Raw genomic sequence first — 26,483 nt, 5'->3', positions numbered from 1 at the left:
GAAAGTAATTGAAAACGCGAGCGAAGCGAGCGCGAAAATTTTTCGATATAAAAAACGCAATTTGATAGACAGTTGTACATTTTTACTTTTAGTATGGAAATCAGTCACATCATTTTATCACGAAAATTGACAGTGCTGCAGCAGTAACGTAGCAACAGAGTAATGCTGCTGCAGTCGCCACCCGAATGTCACGTTTGTCATATCTTAAAAAGTAATTGAAAACGCGAGCGAAGCGAGCGCGAAAATTTATCGATATAAAAAACGCAATTTGATAGACAGTTTTACATTTTTACTTTTAGTATGGAAATCAGACACATCATTTTATCACGAAAATTGACAGTGCTGCAGCAGTAACATTGCAACAGAATAATGTTGCTGCAGTCGCCACCCGAATGTCACCTTTATCATATCTTAGAAAGTAATTGATGCGATCCGATAATCGACGATGGCGGAGAAATCCAAAATCCAAACCACCGTATACTATAGGTAATAGTTAGTAATCAATGAATTATGCCGCACGCCTGTTCTTATTTTAATTCTATGAATGTTAATATTCTGAACTTTTCAGGGGGGGGTTGATCCCCCAACCCCCCCCCCCTGGCTACGCCCGTGCGATCTGTATTTAATTACACATTATAATATCATTCACGTCATTGTTAATTCGTTAAAGTACACAAACAACACATTAATGCCAAACTGCATTCTACCAACTATATTACAGTAAGTTACTTATTATCATATCCTGAGATCATGTTAATATACAGTGTGTTTTTTTTAAGTGGGACAGTATGGGGAAATCCTAAAGTATAAGAGATACAGGGAAACTGTCTTAGGAAACATTAGGTACTTTTTTGTGAAAAAAAAATTGGTATAGTCAAAATTTTGGTCAAGTGTGAGTTGTCCCTAAAAATGATTAATTTTGATGAAATTTTTTTTTGACGCACATCTACTCAGTTTCATGAGGGGATCATTTTATTGTATGGGAAGAAAAAAATCGGGACAGCAGAAGTTAGGTAAATTTAATAAAATAATTTTACATTAAAGTAAATGTTCAAAGTGGCCTCCCTCTTGTCGAATGCAGGCACGAGCGCGTTTCAGAACACCTCTGGTAGCTTTAGACAAGGCATTGTGATGTATGTTGTTGAAATGATAATGCACTGCGTCTTTTAACTCTTGTACCGAGTTGTAAGTATCTGCATAAATTCGACCTTTAAGGTACCCCCAAATGAAAAAATCCAACGGTGTTAAATCGGGTGAACGTGGTGGCCATTTAATAGGGCCATTTGTGCCCATCCAGCGATCAAGAAAATGTTCATTTAAAAACTGTTTCGTAGCGATACTATTGTGGGCAGGGGCGCCGTCTTGTTGGTAGATGATATTATTCAAATTATTTAATGGAATTGCCATATCTACTAAATCCACAGCCATGTTTAATATTTCCTGATATTTTTGACTATTCAATGTTCCATGGTAAATTTTAATGGCAAAGATTTTATTATCTAATATTGCACACCAACAATTAAAGGAAAAGCGGACCTGGTTATGGGTTGCCGTAGTTCGGAAGGGGTTTGTACGTGCCCAAAAATGATTATTTTTTCTATTGTACATGCCATTGTTTGAAAAATTGCATTCATCTGTCCAAATAATCCGGCTTGGAAAAGACGGGTTTCTAATCGAGCATGCTACAAACCACTGGCAAAATGCTAATCTCCGGTCAGTGTCTCCTGGAAGCAATGCTTGTACAAGATGACCTTCTATGTAACACTTGTACTTGTAAGCCTTCAATACCTTTCGTACTGTAGATTTATGCACACCGATAGTGTTAGCAGCTTCCCTCAATGAGGCTTTTGGGTAGGCTTCAAAATATCCTAAGATTGCGATAGTTGTAAATTCATTTATTACTGTGGCTCGTCTCTTCCGTTTTAATTTAAAACAGCCTCCCTTTCTTAAATTTTTCACCAGTTTGTCAAAAATTTTGCGGTCCGGTTGATCGCGGTCCGGATAACGTTCCCGATACCACTGTAACGCATTCACAGAGCTACGATAATTTACAAAATACGCTTCAATTAAATCTACTTTATGCGAGTTTGGTAATTCCATGACGAAAACTTAACATAATGTTAACTTTAAACAATGAAATATCAAGTAAAATACTGTTTGTTTCAAGAAGTTCCAAATTTAAAATTTGTTTTTTTTTTTAAATTAGATTTGTAAGGTAAGGCTCGCGTAAGAATATCTTAAAGTATTTTAATCCTTTTTAAACCAAATAAAGTGTTCCAAATTCAAATGTAAAACTGGAATAGGCAATATTTTTTAAATAAAAACCTTGCAGTGGGCAGTGGTTTTCAATTTACACGGGTTGTAAAAATGAAAACGATTTTCTTAAATTTGACTAACTTCTGCTGTCCCGATTTTTTTCTTCCCATACAATAAAATGATCCCCTCATGAAACTGAGTAGATGTGCGTCAAAAAAAAATTTCATCAAAATTAATCATTTTTAGGGACAACTCACACTTGACCAAAATTTTGACTATACCATTTTTTTTTTCACAAAAAAGTACCTAATGTTTCCTAAGACAGTTTCCCTGTACCTCTTATACTTTGGGATTTCCCCATACTGTCCCACTTAAAAAAACACACTGTATACTTCGAGTTTGAACTCTAATCCCTTTACATTAAAACCTTAAAATATACAAGAGTATTCATTCATGCTTTAAGATTAGAATCCTTGCTGTCATTATATTTTGAACTCTACGGCCTTAGTGATAGAGTTGTAAATGTGTAAGCGGTTACGGCTGAAGGCTCGATCAGCTGATAGGTCGTTGACCGTCGCGGGAGTTGAATGAAATTACCCGTGACGCGACTGTCGCACAATACTATTATTTCGATATTAGACTGGTATAGTTAGCCATGAGGGTATTCGGGTGCATCTGACTTCTAAATTAGTGTCGAGAATTAGATAATGATTACCTGACACTTGAAAAATAATGTATTATTGTTGTGACGAGCAATAAGGCAGCATAAATAAAATTGTAGGACAATCTTATGCAAACCGATCTAGTTCCATATGTAGTTGACTCAATAAGGTTTGTGTTAGATACAGTGTGATTTTGTTATCTCTAAACAAACTCTGAGGGGTGAATAAATAGGTCATATTGAACAACTTTTACGATTTATTTATTTATTTAATTAACATTTTAAATCAAGCAACAAGACCCATATACCTTACAGACTAACAATATATGCATTTTTATAAACTTAAAAAACGAAACACTATTTTCAGAATCGGCAGTTTGCCCCGGAAACTCCGAAACACGACACCTCACATATATGCAAACCACTCTTTGTAAAAATAAAAATAAATTACAAGGGGACAAAAGTTCTCTTCTGAAAAAACTTCGTTTGTACAGTCACCTGCAATATGTTACTCTTTGCAGGCCGCAAAAATATGTGACACTGACACGCTCTTATAGCTGTATAAAAAAGATCGTGTCAGATATTTTTGCGGCCTTCGTTGTGTAACACATTTTTGCAGGTGACTGTACTAACACAAAAGAATAAGATAACTTCTTGTGTAAAGGAAATGCAACCATTAACCGTAAACTGTAATGTCACTGTCCGTGACAGTGCAGTAAACGTAATGTCCATATTATGCGTATCTACATCTAATGCATTTGACGAGCCGAGCTGCGTGACATGGCTATGTTGGAATTATGTTAAATAAACATTATCATAGGCTGTATAATTATGTACACTTTAGCTCCGCATACATATTTCTATGCAGGGATACCAAGCTAATTGTTTTCTTGAGTGTAATATCACTACTGTGGTTTGTGGGTATAATCCCCATGCCAGTCATACGCGAATTGTGATCAAAAGTAATAAAAACACATGTACCACCTCTGGAGTTGCAGGCCTCCATAGGCTACGGTGACCGCTTACCATCAGGCGGGCCGTAAGCTTGTTTGCCACCGACGTAATATTTAAAAAAAAGGAATTGTCGTCAAAAGGCAATTTCCTTTTTGTTTTACAGTGAAACATCATTGTTTTTAACCCACATTATTGAAAACAAAACCGTCAAAACCTTAGGTAGGTACACCATTTTCAACCGGCGAGGCAGATTGAGCACGTGTATACTTCCGCGCATGCGTAATGGGCGCGCCGAGCTTTGAACGGCGCCGGCGCCGACTGGGCTCGCGCTTCCATGAATCCCTCGTGCATAAATAGTGCATTATGTTTGGTTGAGCGTGACCGCGATTCTATTGATAGGAAACAATTTTGCACAGTTTATCGCTGCAGGCATAATATTATATCAATATATCATCGTCCCAAAGGATATTTCTACTCGTAATATCTTAGTTCAGATTCATTCGTCAATTAGAAATTGGAATAAATAGCACGCAACTCACATACTTTTACATAAAACTCGTACATTAATTTAGGTATTTAATCTTTAAAAATTTGTTCATCAAAATTTAGGAATTAATTAAGTTCAACTTTTAAAAAATGGGTACGTACATTAAAAATGCCATTCACAGAAATTTATAAGGATTTTATATGTTAATATACCTAGTGTTAATTAGACGCAAACAGAAAACAAAGTCACCCACAAACATGGATCGATAGGTGTGAATGTCACACCTCGAGACCACACTCACTCATTTCCTGTTAAAAGTATCACGTGTCCCTAATTCCCATGTTCTCGAGACGTTCGAGTAGTGTTGGGAAGAACTCGAGTTTTATGAGTCTAATTTTAATCTCGACTTAGTTTTTATAAGACTAGGCGTTCAAATCAAAACACTTGAGATGTTAAGAGTCACGAGTCATGAGTACCTATTTGTGACTGTAATTCAAATGTACACAAATTCTATTGTAAAAGTAGGTACCTAACATCAATCTAAAGCAGCGGTCGGCAACCTTTTTTTGCGTAGTTTTAGTAGCGTAGTTAACGATGAGTAAGTTGACGCGGGCCGCACTTCGTTAATATTTATGACTTTATCAGACATTGTCGTTTCTCAATATTACATAGCCAGAGAGGCTCGCAGGCCGCAAGTGACAGTTTCACGAGCCGCATGCGGCCCGCGGGCCGCAGGTTGCCGACCGCCGATCTAAAGGATTATTACATTAATATAAGTAATATATATTTAAATACAGATTTTTTCTAAACTATATAGTAACTAAGTGTTTTATGTGTATGTGTAGAAGGCATTCCAAAAGTTGCAAAAAAAATTAATTTACTCGAGAAAGCATTAGAAAAACTCAAGTCTCTAACAAGTTACCTAGAACTCATCAGGTTCCATATACCTAATTAGTGTCTAAAACAACCGGATGGAGTCTTAAAAATATACGGTCGCTATAGGCATGGCTAAAATCGGTATGCTGATTAAAAAAGGATTGGAAAAATACATGTCATCGTCCTCGCGTTTGTCACGGCATTTTGCCACGGCTTATGGAAGCCTGGGGTACGCTTGGCAACTAATCCCAAGAATTGGCGTAGGTATTAGATTTTACGAAAGCGACTGCCATCTGACCTTCAACCCAGGGGGGGAAGGTAATTGGAAAAATACATGTGGCAACTTATTTTGGAATGCTTAAAATTTAACTTAAGTACCTTAGATATCTAAAGCTAATATAAGACTCGAAAGACTCGAGTCTAACAACACTACACTCAACACATGTCTACAAGCAAACATTCGGCAGCTGTATTTGTCCGGCTGCAATATTGCTTCCGATGTTGGTGAAGAAAGTACACGGGAGTGTTGTCAAATGTCCGATAGTGTTGGTTTTGTGTTGATACTGTATAGATCTTCAACACTCATGATTTTTTTTTCTAGAAACTTAGGTACTACAGTGAACCCGTAATACCAGTGTACATAGATGCTTAAGTTTTAAATCTTCGGGATAAGGAGATACCCAATTCTTGTTACATTTGCATCCCACCCTCTCGGCTTAAAATGAAAATTTTCCTGAATCATCATAGTCATTGTGACTGAAAAACTAACGTAGCGCCCAGTGCCTTTAATTATATCCCTAGATCCCTACTAATATTAGAAATGCGAGTAATTTTGTCTGTCTGTAAGTCTATTAGCTCTTCACTCTTAAACCGTTGACCGAACTTAATAGATGGATTTTGGTAAAGGGATATTGTGTGGGCCTAGAAATCCTAGAATAGCATTTATCCATCATTATCATCATCCCACTCAAGCGAAGTCACGAGCAGAATCTAGTTAAAAGTGAATTAATCCATCAAAGGTATAATGAACACTTGTCTTTACTCATCTAAAGAAGCATTGAACCAAACTTTCAAGTATCTGAGATCACTTGCCTCTCAACTCAAGGCTCTTACCTACCCAGTTGCAACCTTATCCGTCTCAGCCATCGTCCATTAACCCACTCAGTGTTTGACCGTCAGCCAACTCAAATATTGTGACAAGGGTCCAACTCGGCGCGAGATGTAATTATGACTGTGTGCGCTAAAGTTACTCGCAACTTACAGGCGTATTCGGATTTCGAGATAATCACAAGATCTTGAGACGATTTAGAGATCAACTAGATCTACATTAGATATCGACTAGATGTGACTTGGATATCTAAGTCATAACTTGTCGAAATCGTTCAAGAGGACCTCCAGAATCGCGGAAACGTCAAATTTGAATCTATCTTACAAATATCTTTAAATTATCCGTATCGTAACTTGTTGAAGTCTAGTAGAAATCTAATTCATTTTCCGAATCGAGCCGTTAGACTCATTTGTATGTTTTGTTGGGTAAAATAGCAATATAGTATAGTAGTAGTAAAATTTTGATAGATTTAGTTACTTACTCGCGTCTAAAAATATTGTAAGATGTCATTATACGGCGCAAAACGTTTCGTATAAATTAGCAGTGAAGTACCAACGTTTAGCTTAATATTTAAATATCGAAAAGGGACGTAAAGCCTGAAACATAGGTACCTAGATATTAAAATATAAACAAAAATAAATAGGAAAATAAGAATTGTTTATCAGCGACTTTTATTTAGATATAAACTTCAAAATTTACGACATTTTGCGAGACACCCTTTTGACTTTTGAATCACGCTTCATAAAAAAAAAGATTCAGAAAATAAAGACCCAATTCGACTTGACAATTGTGACTTATGACTCAAAAGATTCTAGAGCCTTGTCTCTAATAGTCTTCTAAAACTATGTCACTTTCTTCAAATTAAGACTCACTAGACCTAAATTATTACCACTCGTAATAACCCAAAATCATATTAAATGTGATAGATCATAGTAAATTAGCCAACAGTCTCCATGTAACAAAGCGGTCCGGTGTAATCCGGTTACCGCCAGTTCGCCGCTCCGGCAAAGAATCGTCAGAAGCTCATTATTAATGCAGTGTTTGCTGTCAAATTGCTTTGATGATGAAATTTAATAAATCGAAACTACGCTTAAATGCTCAGTAATGAAGACGATAAGATAAGATACGGACTCTTTAACCCAATTAATATACAAGATACGACTGTCCGTAAATAAAAATGCGTTTAGATTTTGCGTAGTGACCGCGGGTCGTTTTTATGCTAGATCTAATGACTATGAAGGGGCCCACTGATTAACAGTCCGCCGGACGGTATCGGCCTGACAGTTAGAACAAAATTTTGACAGTTCCGAACAACTGACAGGCCGATACTGTCCGGCGGACTGTTAATCAGAGGGGCCCTTTAGATCTCCTGATCTCCTGATCGCCTGATCTGAGTACATTTTGAATAGGGAATTTAAGTAGACATAAAGCACTATATTATTATAAATGTTTTAAACAATAGTTACACGAATGTATGTACTATCGTCCGTTGTTAGCTGGCAATTCGTATGGTTATTGAAAAGATATAAAGTTCACTAATGGCCACAGAATTGCTATTAGTTTAAACCTACTAATGACATGCGCTATCATTAGAAATCCTTTACAAGGAGCCGGCAAGACCGTCCATTAGGAAGGCATTATATGCAAATTAAAGTGTTCTTTGTGGGGGACAATTACATTTGTTCCGGGCCCGTTTTGTAAACGGGGCGATTTGGGATGCCCGTCGGAATGCACCGAGTGTGGAGTTAATTAGATTTACATTTGCTTTGTATTTATTGACCGAAGCGAAGCGAAGGTCTACGTTTTGACTCGGGCATTTTGCTTTCGTATGTCCGGATGTTCTCCTCTACAGGTCGCAATTCTTAACCGATTCTCGTGAAATTTTGTGACCGAATTTTATGACTAAATAAAATTTTTTTGTCAATCCGGTTTTTGGAAATTTTTAAAAATGGCGGAGTCGTGATACCTGGCGCCTAAACAAATAGTCGTATCGATATCATAAGACTTTTTTCTTTTTGAGACATGTTTACAGAGTTAATAGCAAAAAATGCAGAAAAAAATTATCGCTGGTTTAGGCGGTATTTAGATATTTAATTTTAACTAATTTTAATTTGAGAAGGAGTAGCTAAATTTCGTCAACCCATCTAAGAACTATTTGGCTCAGTTTGTAAACGTTCGCTTTTTCTGTTTGCACAGAGGGTCTGGGTTCGATCCCCAGTAATTGTATGCTGGGATATTATAACTTTTTGTATTTTTTTACACATAAATTTCGTATTGTTTTTCTTTAATTTACTATACACCGTGTTTTTATTGAATTCCGTTATCTTCGGGGTATAGTTAAGTACGTTTATAAGAACTAAATGGCATAGTTAATTTTCAAAAAAAATTTTTTTTTTTGTTTTCTTTTTTGTTTTTTTTTTTGTTTAAAAAGTAATTAAATGTAGCATATAGCGTTGTTGTAACACGGGCATTACATTTAACTCAACCAAACAATTGAAATCTGTGACATATCAATGACATTTCGTACATCAATCGACCGAGATTGTACTGAAGTTTAGTAGCAAATGTATGAACTCATTCTAAACACTAATCAATATGTAAGCCGGCCCTAAGGCAAGTGTACACGCTTGTAGAGGCCTTATAGTAAAAAAATAAATTATGGATTATCTCCGAAATGGACTTAATTAGAACATCGGTGTCTTTGAGAAAGTTACTTGATTTAAGCTCAGGAATGCACCCTTGAAATTAACGGAAATAAAAAAAACACGGTGTATTTAAAGCTCTTAGCACCATGTTATTTCAAGCTCTGCTCGCGAGGTCTACAGCTCACAGAGCCACTAGTATAAAACATGAGATATTAATAGAAGTCAATAAAATGTGGGAAATGTAATGTACCGGTAGCAAGTTAGGAATCCAGGATAAATCCTTGACAGTTGAGTTTACGATATGAAGAGGTAACTAAATTTTTGCATCAAAATGTCACCTGGCACATAATTACTGTAGAGCGAAGGTGTTTAAAATAGTGAATATTACTAATACTACCATACCATACGAATTTAACTAATAATTTAAGGTGACCTGAGTAGGAACGTTCAGTCTCCCAAAATTCAGTCTCAAATTAACGGTTTTTAAATTAATTAACCTATTTAGTTACTATACCAGTTATGAAATTGTAGGCTATAGAAATCCATCTGACGCACCTGTAACAAAAACACACATTTTGTTAGAAAAATTATGATCTATAATATCTATATGTGTAAAAGTGGAAATAATACAGTTTACTTTCGTCGACATATTTTCTTTATTTACATTATGTGTGGCCAGTCCCCCCAAACTAATATGACAATATAAAACTTCAAACGCTAAACTAGTGATATATCTATATTTCGAACAGTAGGTATTTATTGTGTCCATTCGGTCAGTTAATGGATGCCATAATATCACAACTTCGCATGTTCAATTCAAATATTCTACAAATTACTTCGCATACCATATACAATTTGTAAATTTGTAACTTTAATAACAATGCATAATTTACCACAACAAAAACTACATTGTATGTCGTGACAATATATCAAGCAGCCCATCAGTTTTATGGCTGACATACTATTCATATTTGATGTTGACGAGTGTAACGAAAAGGTTATGAATGGATTATTTTTTATTGTGGCAATAAAAATAAACATCGAGGATTTTGAGCAATAAAATGATGGTTTTTCATTTCTTTATTCAATACGTTTTTATGAATGACTTCAACATAAATATTTATTAGGATAATAGCGCATACGAAACAGCATTTTTATATTTATTTTTATTGATTCTTTGGCACATGAGACTTCGCTTTAGTGTCACAACTTATAGGATTAGAAACAAAGCTTAGAGGATTAAATATTGATCTTTCTCTTATTTGCATAAATCTAATAAAAAAAGTCATGAATATAAACTATTTCAAGCTTCGTTTTAAGCCAACAATCGGTTTTCAATAATTTAAGTTTTAGGCATGTGGTGAATAGAATCAGGCGTTACTTTGCGGAAATCCATACTAATTAAAACCAAAATATTACTTTGCTAATCCGCGAAAAGATAACGTGCTAGTCAATCAGTGCTAACCCGTTATACTTACTTGCGTATTTTTACATGCAATTAATATTCCCACCCTCCCACCGCAAAAATAAATACGCAAATAAATATAACAAACCACCACCAAAAGAATAAACCTCGACACGTGTTTCGCCTCTCTACGAGGCATCCTCAGGAGTTGTTGACGGTCTGACGCCCGGCAACGGAATAACCTGTCTAGAATGGTCGGCCATATTTATACCTTGACCACTCCCCCTACCGTGCAAGTGTGAGTGAGATGGAAAAATTCGTAATAACGGCGATGACGCAACATTCAATTGTTCGTTAAGAATCATGCCCCTATTGTTGTACCTAATTATTTCCAGTTGTTCCAGAACACCCAAACGCAATCCCTTTTCGCAAACATGTAAAATATCAAAAGAATGATTCTCAGATAAAGTGTGACCTGTATCTAATAAGTGCTTTGCAAAATTGGACTTCTCTGGATGGTTATGTCTATATGACGCAACATGCTCTTTATACCTAGTAGTGAAACTACGGCCCGTTTGCCCCACATACACTTTATTGCAATCGTCACAGGTAAGCTTATAAACTCCAGACTTTTTCCCATTCTCGATCTTATCTTTGCCATTGCAAAGCTTCGAGTGCAAAGTATTATTTGTCTTAAAGGCCACAGGAATGTCGTTGGACTTCAAAATTTTGTAAATTGCATCAGACAACTTGCCAACATAAGTTATGCTCGCTTTAAATTTCTTAATCGGTTCAGAGGATCGTGCCGCATACAACATAGTGTTGACCATACTATTTCGCTTTTTCCTGATGATACCATCCACAACAGACTTATCGTAACCATTCGAAACTGCTAAGTGATAAATATTATTTAATTCAATCTGATAGTGTTCATCAGAAAGAGGCACAGTCAACATTCTATGCACATAAGTTGGCTGCTTTTCATTGTTATGTGCATAGAATGTTGACTGTGCCTCTTTCTGATGAACACTATCAGATTGAATTAAATAATATTTATCACTTAGCAGTTTCGAATGGTTACGATAAGTCTGTTGTGGATGGTATCATCAGGAAAAAGCGAAATAGTATGGTCAACACTATGTTGTATGCGGCACGATCCTCTGAACCGATTAAGAAATTTAAAGCGAGCATAACTTATGTTGGCAAGTTGTCTGATGCAATTTACAAAATTTTGAAGTCCAACGACATTCCTGTGGCCTTTAAGACAAATAATACTTTGCACTCGAAGCTTTGCAATGGCAAAGATAAGATCGAGAATGGGAAAAAGTCTGGAGTTTATAAGCTTACCTGTGACGATTGCAATAAAGTGTATGTGGGGCAAACGGGCCGTAGTTTCACTACTAGGTATAAAGAGCATGTTGCGTCATATAGACATAACCATCCAGAGAAGTCCAATTTTGCAAAGCACTTATTAGATACAGGTCACACTTTATCTGAGAATCATTCTTTTGATATTTTACATGTTTGCGAAAAGGGATTGCGTTTGGGTGTTCTGGAACAACTGGAAATAATTAGGTACAACAATAGGGGCATGATTCTTAACGAACAATTGAATGTTGCGTCATCGCCGTTATTACGAATTTTTCCATCTCACTCACACTTGCACGGTAGGGGGAGTGGTCAAGGTATAAATATGGCCGACCATTCTAGACAGGTTATTCCGTTGCCGGGCGTCAGACCGTCAACAACTCCTGAGGATGCCTCGTAGAGAGGCGAAACACGTGTCGAGGTTTATTCTTTTGGTGGTGGTTTGTTATATTTATTTGCGTATTTATTTTTGCGGTGGGAGGGTGGGAATATTAATTGCATGTAAAAATACGCAAGTAAGTATAACGGGTTAGCACTGATTGACTAGCACGTTATCTTTTCGCGGATTAGCAAAGTAATATTTTGGTTTTAATTTATTTAGGCATGTGACCATCTTGTTCAAAAAAAGGTTAGCATGTAAACCAGGAAATTATCGATAAGTTCATAGCGTAATTTTGTTTTATGTTGTGATAATAATAATAAGTACTAGGTATATTTGTGCAGGGACACCTAAAAGCATTGTAGGTGTTTCGTGTGTGTGTAGTATTCAGGAATTATGAAACACACACACACTTGTAGCAATCTAAGGCTTGCGGTGACGGGATTATATTTAAAACTAGTTTTAAATTAAATGAGAAGTTGACCGCTCTGGTTGACCGCTCTGCAGTTAATTTCAACTGTGACTGAAATAACCTCTGCATTCGCGGCAACTTTTGATAAGTATGTTAATTATATTTTATTATAATTATGGATGGTATTCCACAGCTCCCTCTCACTAACTACTTATATATTTTAACTGTAATTCAATATTACAATCGAAGCGCTTTTTTAAATTTGGGTAACAAACTTTTACGGTTCTACTACGTTATGCAAGATATGTTGTTGCTAATGTTTGTACATTTATGATTTGAACAGATTTCTTACATTTAAATTAGTGCAAAACTAATAAAAGCTTTTAGTCACCTGAACATTTATTAACTATTATGTCTTGAAAACATTGAAAATTGACTAAGTTTATTTAAAAAAAAATCTATCTACCTTTTCTGAATCGTGCATTATAGAATAAAACATAAAACTGACTCCCAAATATGTAAATAATTGAAGATTACATTGCGAAGCATGGCCGATGGTCAAAGGCCTTAAATAAAAGCTCAACCTACAAACAATAAAATAAGCCCACATATTGCGCCACAAACAAACAAATCGATTTCTAAATAAAATCCTCTAAATAGGGCACACGTGCGTCGGCCATCTTTGGCCGCCATATTTGGACCACCATTTTGAATTCAACTTTACTTTAAATGGCGACGGAATGTGTGTCAAGCCGGATCCCACCTTTATAGTGGACATTAATGGTTAATTTGGAACAGGAAATATGGGATTGTCGGTGAATGACAAGGTTTGATATATATTTGATAAGCTATTGAATTGTTATGGGTTCGAGAAAGATTAGTGTGACAATTTATTTACATATTTATTCGATCACATTTTAAAGAAACTTACATTATGGATTATTGGTGGATAATGGACTAATGGGACTTTAGGTACAAAACTTACGAATCATTATTACCTTAATATACGGGACTGTAATGAATAGGTATTTAATGTTTTAACCTCGCTTTTATGATACCTAAGGGCGAATTATCGTCCGATATTTTACTTATCAATGTTTGTCTACGGAAGAACAAAAAATACAAATACATTTTGCATAAAACACAACGAAGCACGTTCAAATATATGAATTGCTTTACAAATAAGATTAGTGTCAGACATTTTAAATGAAAAATATTCACTACTAAGTCGCCACTGAGCGCTTCAGTGTGGCTTCAGCCTTTATCATAAAGCAGTATTCTAACATCATCATCAAGAGATGTTAAAAGTGCAATATGCGCTGAAGTTGCATTCGAGAGATAAAGGCGCGATAAAAGTATACACCGCCTTTACGAGGCTGTCAAGGCTTATTTGATTTAGGACAAGCGATAAGCGGCAGCGGGACATTAGCATCTTCCTAACGTTGTCCCCGCTTTTTGCCACGACTCATGGGAGCCTGGGGTCCGCTTGGCAACTAATCCCAAGAATCAGCGTAAGTACTAGTTGTTTAAGAAAGCGACTGCCATCTGACCTTCCAACCCAGAGAGGAAGGCCTTATTGGGATAAGCCGCAGCGGGTATAGGTGCAAAACGTGGTTTTGGTCATTCTGGATTTTTTATAGATTATTTTTTGTCAACAGTTTCGTGAAAAGTTGAAAATAAATCAATAAAAAAAGATAAATATTATCAAAGGCCCATAAATATCATGTTTAATAGATATAGTTACTCTCCATTGCATGTGAATATTATGATAAGAATTTGTAAACTTCTGACATCAATACAAATCAATAATATTACAATCTTCATGAGATAAATGTATATAAAGTGAATAAAAACTAAATTTTAAAATTAGATTCCCGCTTTATCTCATAACTTGATTGAACCACTGTCGCGCCGTAATAGTATTTTTACGATGCCATTGTAGTAGCGGCCTACTGCACGTTGTACATAATATATCTACAGCCATATCTGTCTGTGTGTACACAATCAATGTGTTTCTGCGTAGACCATCGTAGTGACCATCGAGATATAAAAGATAGTACATTATAGACTAATCAACATGTCGAGGCTAAAAAAAAAACCTTTAATACCTTTTTTACAAAAACCAGTGCTTCTCAACCTGTGGGTCGCGATTGTCTAAGCCTCTACCAGTCATAAAACAATAGATAAGCGAATATTACGTACTAAGGAGATCGCGTCATAAAAAAGGTTGAAAAACACGTACTGGATTAATAAAATTACAATATAACAAAAAAAACCGGACAAGTGCGAGTAGGACTCGCCCACCGAGGGTTCCGTACTTTTTAGTATTTGTTGTTATAGCGGCAACAGAAATACATCATCTGTGAAAATTTCAACTGTCTAGCTATCACGGTCCATGAGATACAGCCTGGTAAAGTGGTGACAGACAGACGGATAGTGGAGTCTTAGTAATAGGGTCCCGTTTTTACCCTTTGGGTATGGAACCCTAAAAACAAAGTAAGAGGTTAAAATAAAGAACCCTGATTTCTTTAGGAACTCATAAAATAATGCGCTACGTTACCCTAAAATATAACTCGTTATGTACTATTTTTTAAAACCTTATCATGGTAGCGGTCTACTGCACAGGCGCATACGCAACGTATATTTATGTTTCCATTGTAAACAAAACTGCCGTTATATGTCATCGGAAGTTACTATCTTCGATTGAGGTTAAACTTTGCGTAACTTATATTATATGGGTGAAGAAATGATGACAGTTTAGTTACTGTTGGGAAAAGGTTATCTGGAAGTCGGTTTAGGGCCGATTCTTATTTTGCTGCAGTTTTTTCTGACAGAATTCAATAAATATTGGTGTTTTTTTTTATCCCTATTCTGTAAAATAAAAGCGTAATTTTCTCTATGGACTACAAAATATTCCTCTGAGTTACGATAAAACGTTTGGTATGTTCATAGTTAACTCAATTGCTCATTACAGTTTTTTTATGTTCCAAATTTGGATTTCGTATAGTTTTATTCTGTCCAGATTGACGAAATTTTCAAACTTATCAAATTTTATCAAAGTTTCGAGTCATGCCATAAAAATACTTGATGAAGGATTCAACTTACGAATCTAAAGGCTTCTAAAGTAGTTTAAGCGTAGTCTCGTAAAGCGGTGTAGTTTCTTACTCGAGTTCTAATTATAACAAACGATAATATCCGATCCAAGTTTAACTAAATTTTGACGTATCTTAAAGTTCGAATCAGGCTGAATAACCTGTCCTTGTCTCCTTCTCACTTCACTCCTATGTATATTGGATTAAGTGGTTGCGATTTGGATACCTAATGTATGCTAAATACCAGAATTTAATTACAGAATTGTTTAATCATTATCATCATCATCATTCTATCCTTCAGTCGCCCACTGCTGAGCATAGGCCTCTCTTCGTGTACGCTACTTATCTCGGTCCTGGGCTAGTCTCATCCAAAAGTGCCCCGCGATTTTCCGAACGTTATCCACCCAACGAGCCAGCGGACGCCAGGCGCTTCTTTAATTCTTCAATTATTATAATATTTACAAACATCTCAGACGTCTACCAAGACTAAAATAATAATATACTGTAGGGTCTGTAGGTATATCTATCACAACACAAATAAACAAAACGTAATCACGGAAAAACAACCCCCAGTCCCTCAAGACCAAGCGTAGGAAATTAATTTACCACTTACCCCCAAGAATTCCCTCCCTCGTGTGGGGGTTGTGGATACCCCGACATATCCATTTCATGGGTAATGCGCACTGTTTCTAAGGAAGTTTGGCTAAATATACATGTAAGATTTAGTTTTGTACTGGGTCTTCTTCTGGTGACGTCTGTGATCGCAGTTAGCAATCATCGTGGCTATTTCAGCCTTTGATATACTTTTTTGGAACCAATCGCATATGGATTGGAGCCGTAGGCGAAAATTTTTGTTTCTCTGGCACTTCACCTATTTTCGTCTTTTTTGTATTTAGTAATTTTTACGATCTCAGGGCCTTTTACGTTGCCAAATATATTTATTATTAGATAGGTATCGTCAAAATTAAAACACAAACGCATTAGAGTTAGGAACTAGACATTTGTTCACAAATAAAAATAAACCAGAATTACTCTTATAACTATGAGGCAGGGATGTTACGGAGCTCCGGTTCCGTTTCCGTTAAGGCGGAACTTCCGTTTGGTATTACACATCCGTTTCTGTTCCGGTTCCGTTATGTTTGAAACGGAAGTTATAACGGATGTCAATGCTTCGCGCGGCGGCGGCGTACATTAAAAACATACAGTTTCATACCAGTCATTCGCTCATCGCCCCGCTTGCCACGTGCTACGCTAATTTGTTGTTTGTTTGTATACTTTGTTTTATTCGTGTTATTAAAATTAAAATCGTATATGTTCTGTTGTGTACTGACTACTGACTGTGTGTAGTGTGTGTGGTGAATGTTAGTGTGTAAAAAAACGCACGATGAAGCCGAAATCAAGTTCGATTTGGAACTATTTTGATGAAATTAGTGGAGACACGGCTAAGTGTAAACTTTGTCTGAAGGTTTATTCTAGAAAGGGGAAAACGACTACATCGTTAAAAAGTCAGGCTCCTATTCTGGTTCCGGTTCCGTTTTCGGTTCCGTTTCCGTTTTCGGTTCTGTTTCCGTTTTCGGTTCCGTTAAACTAAATTGAAAACATCTGTTTCCGTTTTCGGTTCCGATAAAACCACATCCGTTACATCCCTGCTATGAGGGTCAAAATAAGGTTGTAAATTTTTAAAAACGCTACGTGGAAGAAGTCACGGTCGGAAGTTACTTCAAAAATAAACAAGTTGCTTGCAATATATTTACCTCCAGGAATATTTTTTATCTGAAATAACGAAGGGCCCTTAATACCCTTCGCACTTCATTAAGGCTTGTGTTGAAATAATTAACAAAGAGCCTTGCTGGGCCTCAGAAAATTAATTTAGAAATGATATAAGAAAATACGCTTTGAAAAATGTTACGACAAAGCTATAAAAAAGTGTTGCAACATAAAAAATGGTGCTTGTAAAAATCTTGTGTGAGTGGATAAAGTAAACTTTTGTGTCGTTAAAACTATATCTTTGTTCAGAGAACCTACTATGCCATTCCCTATGGTTGCCATCTCTGAAGAAGGTTGTAGGTTCCTAGATACAAACAAAAAAAAACAAGTTATTAATAAGTTGGAAACCTGAGAAAGCAAGTGTTTCTAAACGTGTATAAATGCTGTTGTAGTTTACTAGTAGGCTTAACTTTTACTGACATTATTAATGGGTATGAAAGTTAAGCCTACAGTTTTCAAAACGGTACACGTACCGGGAAATGTATATTGGTACAGATGTGTACCACTAAGATAAACGGGCTGAAAAGATATTGTGTACAAAATTATGAAATGATAAATAATATCTTTTCACCCCGTTTATCCTAGTGGTACATGTCTGTACCAATATACATTTCCCGGTACGTGTACCATTTTGAAAACTGAAACAAACCCCTAGCACACAGGGGTCGCTGGACGGTCGCCAACCGCTAATGGTGTATTGGCGGGATCTAAAGACCATTTAATGGGACCACGCGTGGATGGGATGATTTAGGACTTTGATTTTGTTACTTATGAAAATTAGCTGTTACAAGCCGAACTGCAGTGATTCTGTGATTAATTTCCAGAGGCTTATTCTGATTTCTTCAATCAAAAACGTCACTTTTGATATTTACATATCATATCCATAACAAATCATTTGTCATTTACTTAAATGAGGGACTTTTCTTTTTGAAAAAGAGTTTTGTGGTGGTGTGGTGGATATCCTTCTCTCTAGACGTCCATCTGGTGTGTAACAGAGAATTTTTTGTCGTATTGTACGTAAATAAGACATTAATTTAATTTGACAACTGGCTAATCAATCAATATATATTTATTTCAGACCAAAATTACAGTCCATATTTGTTAGTTATGTACAATACTATTTACTTATATCTATGTTAGTTTATCCTAGTCCTATCCTAATAAAAACTTAAAAATTACTATTTACAGTCCTGGTACTTAGGAGCATGCAGCGACACCCAATATCTTTTAAAAGGGTTATCTAGCCTCTCTCCTATTGCCGCTAAGAAGCCATTGGCGCTGCCCCGCACGCGACACATTTGAGAGGCCACGCATGATAAATACAATCTTGAACGGCTTGTCCAACATAATTACCATGACATGAAAAGCACGTCTGAAACTCAGCTAATAGCAAAACTTAACTAACCGTCCAAGAATGTGAACGATGCACTAATCTAAGCTACACATACTCGTAGTATCTACATGCATTTTCGACCGCAGCCTCCAGTACCGCTAAATGTCCTCTAATGTTAGCACGGAGGCATTCTAATTGCTCGCCACTTAGCGCCTCGCCTGGAGGTGAATTTAAACTTTGAAATTCCGATCTTGATTTGACACGCAGACTCGCGGACGGATTTATTGGTGCAAGCAAGATGCACTAAGAGTACAGTTAAAACAAGAATACATTTTTTTTATTTAGTTTCAATGATGCTCCGTAATAGCCAGCGGGCAGCAAGTAATATTTCGTATGGTATTTAAAATACCATACGAAAAATTTAGATCACCATTGATCAGTCCTTTTATTACAGTAAAGCGTGAACAAACGTAGGTCATAAAAATCCAGTAAAATATCCCGAAAATGTTCTCATGACCACAGCGTTAACAAAGAGTCCATAAAACATAAAAGACGCCGCCACCGTGACATAAAGATCACGAAGTGATCTATGGATTTAGACTGCATAGTTAATGGATATTCGGTTCTCACAAAGCTACACTAAACTTACTACTTAGTTTATAGAGATTAACAATTCGTACCTACCTATTTCTTCATTTGACCAAAAAGCAAAATTCTGTTTTACAAAAAATGAAGTCAGATTATTAAACAACAAAACAATGACTTCAGCCAAAATACCTTCTTCTTTAGAAATTGCGTCAATTTATGCGTTTTTTAAATCACTCTTATATTTCCGGTGAATATGAGGATTGTTAAAAGTATAATAGTTTTATCTTAATTAATACCTACCTCTTACTTGAGTCATAAGTGTCATAACTTGTTATCTAAAATAAACTTGATCTTGACTTACGAACACAGCTGTACCATCGATTGTGTCACTTTGAAGGTGATTTGATGGGATCGGCCACTTTCTCAGAACTACTAATACTATCAAATAAACATAGTAATTTAAAGGCAACTTCGATAACCTTTGTATTCCAAGCGACCATTAAACGGAATGACCGCCATGTCGCAATGGCCGTCCATATCCCAAACAAAGCGAAATGTATGTCAGAGCGATTAGCAACAAACAACACTTTACTACAAAACATTGCGCAGGCGCAGGTTCACTAAATAGTTTTAGGGGAGACTGGGTATACTTGATCCTAGGGTAGTCTAGTTCACCTAAATAATAAACCATTAAATACAAGAATTAAGAAATAAAAAACAACTGTCCTAAAAGGAACCAATTGCTATAATATTCTGAAAAGTTGCCCTCTTAGATAATTAGATGTAATTTGGTATGGATATAATTTGAGTCCCGTGGAAGGACATAGGATAGTTTTTATCATCATCATCATCCCACGCAGACGAAATCGCGGGCAGAAGCTAGCTATTGAGTAAATATTACCTATAAATACGTATGAGTGTGTTTGTATGGATTGCGCCCGCGGCTGCGCGGAAGCGTGCGCGGCGTGACGAACGATTCGCGGAAAGTTTATGAATGGCCGACCTACTACGAATGACTCATGCTACGTTTGTAGACTTCGAAGGTAATAGTTTATTCTTATAAACACAACTGGAGGCCTAGCCGAGATGACAACCGTTTATATTATAAAACGCCAATCGAAACTTAGATTACGTGACTTTTCGTAGCAACTGTCATCCCGATACATTTTTTTCTTCTCGTTTGGCGTTTATCGGTTTACGATTGTCATCTTGGCTAAGCACCCTGAAGTGATCCCACATCCCACCAGTTACGCGAACCATACTTGGTATTGGTACGCAACTCTAATAGTATGTATATCCCAAAATGATACCGAACCGTGTAAGTATAAACACTTTTGGCGAATAAGTTTGTTAAACATTAAATACTTAACGAATAAGAGGCTTCAATGCGATTGGACCACCGTGTATAGATAATATTGAGCGCTTGATAGAAATGTCATCTACTTCTACAGCCTAGCTAAATAAAAATATGTCTTCAGTTCTACAAGAAAAGACTCTAAGGGCCACTTGCACCATTCACTAACCCGGGGTTAACCGGTTAAACCTGGAGTTACCATGGTTACCAGTACAATTTGACACTGGGTTAACACTTTAACCGGTTAACCCCGGGCTAGTGGGATGGTGCAAGTGGCGCTAAGACACAATATTATCTAAAACACCGCCATAAGACCGCGGAACATAATAACCCGCGTTATAAATAACGTATATAAATACGCTCGCAAACACTATTACAGTAATCGGCCTATAAATCCAGGCTGGATAATATGTTGGCTAACTACATAATAACAGTACGGGAGCGGGCTACTTGCGGTATGACTAATGTTATTGTGGTTCATTTCTGCGGTTAATCTATTCTCCACTTAATATAGTTCAAGAAGCATTAAAAAATCTTTTATTTCAGACAGATAATCCATATTTTTGTTAATATCTAGGAAACTTACACCCTTTGTTAGAACTTAGATAAAAACACTTATGGTGATGATAAAATTATAAGAAACTGATGATAAAACTATGGCAAAAATTATATATAAAAAATGGAGGCAAAATTTCATTAAGATCATTTGAATGATAAATTGTTAAAAACGAATTAATTTTTAAATCCTTATATCCTCTTAATTAATCTGTTAACGAGATGAAATTAAAGGGCAAAAATAATTATCAGTACGAGTCATTTATTATTGACAATGTCAAGTTCGTTATGAAGACATAGATACATAAATGTTTTAACACAAAAACCATTAATTTTATGCTTGTAAAATCAAGCCAAGTTGTTGAGTAATATTGCAAATTATTTATCCACAAACCATTAATTATGCGCAGATATGCTATTAGTTAAATATAGAGTAGATATCAATCAAGATACTGTAGAAGCGATTACTGAACATTTATCGCGAAAATATATCATATAATGTTACTATAAAGTCTAAAATGAACTAAAATACACACAACTTTTCATACGTCATTTTTGACGTTTATTTATGCTTTCGTTTAATTGCCAACTTCATATATAATTGGTTTATAATATTTATACTAGTCAAGTAGTCACGTGCAACCTGCAACAATATTTTGCAAAACGAAAGTGTGCGTAAATATGTGGTATGGACACATTCTTATGGCTCTCCAAATGACATAAGATTGTGTCAGATATTTGTGGTAACTACAGGTACAATGGTATGAGGCTGTTTTAAAACTTAAGATACGTAATAATGATGGATGGTTTTTGAAATTGATACCAAAAATCAATTGTAATAAACAATGAAGTATAATAGAAAAGATATTTGATAGGCGGCTGACAGCATCTATCAGCAGCTAGCAGGCCAATTCGAACGTACACCGACATCAGAATGATATTTGAATTATGTATGTTAGTATTTTGTATGTCCATATCTCGCCCGCGCTTATACATGTACGAAAAGTACGAGTGAAATGCACGATAACTGAATGATAGGTTAGGTGTCATTCTGATATCGGTATACGTTCGAATTGACCTGTCGGCTACCGCCTCCTACGCAGTAAATTGGACTGATCTTAACAATAAATTGATTATAAGCTTCAAATTACGAGGTACATGTGTTGAAATATAATTTATAACATCACGCCTACACAACCATTATGTGAGGTATTTCGTTTTATTGTTGATAGATTGTGTATATTTTATTGGATATAAAATTATATTACAAGTACCTAATAATGACAGATTAAGGTGTTAGCGGTGTTGATTACGCTGTATTTTTTTACTCAAAAAATGGGACTTCATCGCGTACAAATATACTTAATAAATATATACCTCCGACATTTAGAGCGTTACATTCTGAAATAAATCCGCATTAAATAATTTAATAACGAGTAAAAATTACAGTTTAAATTATCGAAATGTCGCCGCCAGGTAGTAGTCCGTTCCGTAGTCAACTAGGAACCCTAAAAAGGTTTGCCGTAAAAACCTAAAGGTGATAAGGTATTGACATAGGTACTATTTTCAATTTAATAAACATACTTGTAATTTAAATACATTGTAGATGTACAATCACGATCCACACATAGCGACAGAAATGCATAATATATGAAGCAATTTCATATTGTAACCGCAGTTCGTTTCAGTTCATATAATACCCAAATACAAGGTTGAAACTTTGAAGACCATGAGAAATATTAAATATATACTCGCATTTAGTTTTAGGCTTAGTACAGTTAGTATTGTACATTTAAAAACGACAAAAAACGAATGTACTATGTCGCATCAGAGATTTTAATGCTACAAGTTCCTTGAACTTGACCAACTCTGCCGATCCCCTCCTAGCCTAAATCAACTAAATTGGCCCGTATTATCAACAACATAATATCAACATCCTGAGGCCTAGAGCATCCTGCTCTGATTGATGCACTTCGAATGTATGGCTCCCATTCAAGGGTCATACAAATGGGACAATTAGGTTCCCACGCGTATATGTCGATGTATTTATGTGACTGTACTGAAAAAAAAAATGGACGCTTGCAACTACATTGGTGTCACATGTACGTTGTCCTACCTTTATAAGTAAACAATGATTCGCTGTGGACAAATGAAAACAAAATCTGAAATCTATTGTCATATTATAAACAGTGTTAATCAATCATATTTTTATAGGAAGTTCAATAACTCTCCTTTCCGATATAATTTCACTCGGCAAACAAACCCGGGTAAAGAACCGGTTATTAACTATCACCAACCGGCTGATAAAAAACTACCCCGACATATCCGTTCCGAACCGGATCAAAGTAGTTATAACCGGTTTGAGACTCGGAACTAATGATCAAATGAAGCACTTTTTACTTTTTTTAAACCTCGCTATTGATTTTGTCAACTAGCAACTTTGAATCTTAAAACTTGTGCGATAAAGTTCAGATTGAATGTTTATAATAATGCTAACGTTATTGCATAAAGCGCGCCTTTGACAGTTACTCTATAACTCCCGTGTTAAAATTAATAATCTAACTGTATTCGAATTTCAACTCCATGACTTGCATTTAAAGTCCAAAATTGAATGAGCTTAATCTAAAACGGGTCCTGTGCAAATAAGATAATAGCAGTGACGTTTAAAATTGAATCTTAAGTGTCATTCGATAAGGTTGGTTTTAAATGATGCTTTGAAAATTTAGATGTATCAGAATTTGGTTAGACTGGACAGCATGAGAACGTGTCTTAGTAATAATGCATCATGCCTAGGTTAGAACTTAGGATAACGATGGAATATGGAAACCGCTGAGGATAACTGTAAATACATTAGAACAGACACGTGACAGAGACCTAGAAATAGATGGTACTATACGATGTAGGTTGGTATTGGTACAGATATACTCCTGTCTCCTGTGTTTTAAATTGTATATGTAAAGAGAGAGTTAATTACATTTTTAGGGCCGATACAGACGGACTGTAACCCGACTGCAATTTGTATGGGAACTGCACGCCGACTGTACGCCAGCTGCAACATCATCGGCGTGCAGTTCCCATACAGGTTGCAGTCGGGATGCAGTCCGTCTGTACCGGCCCTTATTCGTCTAGCTATTCAGGACAGCAAAAGGAAATAGCTTTATTGGCTATTCATAAAAGTTTTTGTAATCTATAATTGGATTAACTTCCAGATTACATAAAATACATACTGACTTTGTTAATTGTTTGTTCATGTCCGTTAAAAAAACAATTGACATTTGTGTTGATTAACCTAACCTAGCTAATTTTGAATCTTTATTTTAACAAATCAAAATTGCAATATCTTGGCAAGTTTTCACGGCTGGGTTATGTGTGTATGTGGTCATCACACACCCAATAACCCATACTCAATTGGGCCACAACCTTCACCACAGCAATACCTTCAATGATAGCCGAATCGGTTGTTAATCCAGCCCCAATCCCGACGTCCGTCGGAAACGCCTCGTTATCTCCGGCGTATCTTCACGCAGCATCTAATTGGGAACTGGGTAAGGCGTAATTAATACCATATTACCTAGTGCTGTTCTTACAGCTAGCGTGCTTTCGTCTCAACAGTCTAGATTCATACCTCTTCATAAATAGACCTAAAACTTTTCGGTGAAGGAAAACATCGTGAGGAAACCGGACTAATCCCAATAAGGCCTAGTTTGTTCTGGGTTGAAAGGTCAGATGGCAGTCGCTTTCGTAATAACATCCTATGCCAATTCTTGGGATTCGTTTCCAAGCGGACCCTAGGTTCCCATGAGCCGAGGCAAAATGCCGGGACAACGCGAGGAAGATGATGATGAGACCTAGAACTTTTTGTGCCAAAAACTTCATAGCCTATGTGAAATAATTATTGCCTTATTGCCTGGTGGTGTTCTTGCAGCGAAAGAGCATTATAACATTTCGGTGGAAAACAAGAATACATTTGCCGCTAAAATTAATGGTGTGAAGTACATAAAATCGCACGGTTTAGTAATTATAGCAAGGCTTGAGTTTTTTTTACTCGTCAGAAACTTAATTAGAATATTGGATTGGAACTCTAATAATTTCCAATAATTTGCACAGGTTTAGATTTTTTTTTGTTATTGCTGACGGAGTGTTTACTATAAAGCTCTCGCGCCGCGACAGAGACAATAAAAGCGACCGAGACAGAAGACCGCGACCGGAGACCGCGACCATCACTTGACCATAGGCAACGTATAAACGACAGTTCGCGACGAGACAGAGACAGGCGACAGAGACGCGAGAGGTCTCTGTCTCCTCGCGAACTGTCGCTTATGTGTTGCCTATGGTCAAGTGATGGTCGCGGTCTCCGGTCGCGGTCTTCTGTCTCGGTCGCTTGTCTCTGTCGCGGCGCGAACCTCCACCTTTAGACTCGAAGTCTTGTAAGCGCAGTGTCTCACTCATAAATTGGTCTAGATCTCAGATCTCTAGCTAGAGACCAAGTACTTGATCCTTCGGAATAACAGACCTGCATAGGCGTACCAACGATAACCCTAACTTAGCGTACGCCTTATCGCAAGAACATAAGGTTCATTTTACTGTGACATTGTCTGTGGAATCTCTAAGCTTTATGGCATTGTAACACGATATAGGATAAATGGGTAGTTAAGGGAATTAACAGGTAACTTGTTTAATTGTGTACTTTATATTCGTGCACTGACCCTGGTTAATAATACCAAAGACATATGTAACTTCGTATAAGATGAATAAAGTCTAAGGAAAAAACGTGCCTCGGAAATCAAGAAAAAGTCATTCTCGGATAGATGGCGCACACACCTTTGGCCTATGCTCAGCTAGTTGGCGTGACAACACCGTTTCATATATGTATTTAACAATTTTAACACATAGATATCAGTGAATGAACCTGGGTCAAAATGATATAAAAATAATAAAATCATTTATCCATATAAATACATTTTTTGATAATTTTATAGGTTTTTATTTTGAGTTTTAGTCGTGTGTCGATAGATGGCAGTAAATTTACTGTGACTACAAAATTTACTATGACAGGACCCCTTTATACTATCTATTCTCTTTGATAATACCTACTAAATAATTTTTAATACAGTTGCTCAAAAAGTGCTACTTTACGTAGCTGTTTAGCGTGCGGAAAGTTGGTTATCTCGAACTAGTGCTTTTTACTTTTCCAATTTTTATAAATTTATACTTGTTCCAATTCACGACTACTTATTGATGAG

The 26,483-nt window shown here is 36.3% G+C and overlaps 1 protein-coding gene across 1 annotated transcript in view; it reads right to left on the bottom strand.

Annotated features, from left to right (window-relative positions):
* Nucleotides 1-26,483, bottom strand: part of LOC134798617 (dystrophin-like) — a 734,075-nt gene that overhangs the window by 231,302 nt on the left and 476,290 nt on the right. The window lies entirely within an intron of this gene.

The sequence above is a fragment of the Cydia splendana genome, chromosome 1 (genome assembly GCF_910591565.1).
Source record: "Cydia splendana chromosome 1, ilCydSple1.2, whole genome shotgun sequence".
NCBI lineage: Eukaryota > Metazoa > Arthropoda > Insecta > Lepidoptera > Tortricidae > Cydia > Cydia splendana.
Note: the sequence above shows the minus strand (reverse complement) of the source record. Positions and strands in the feature narration are given on the sequence as shown.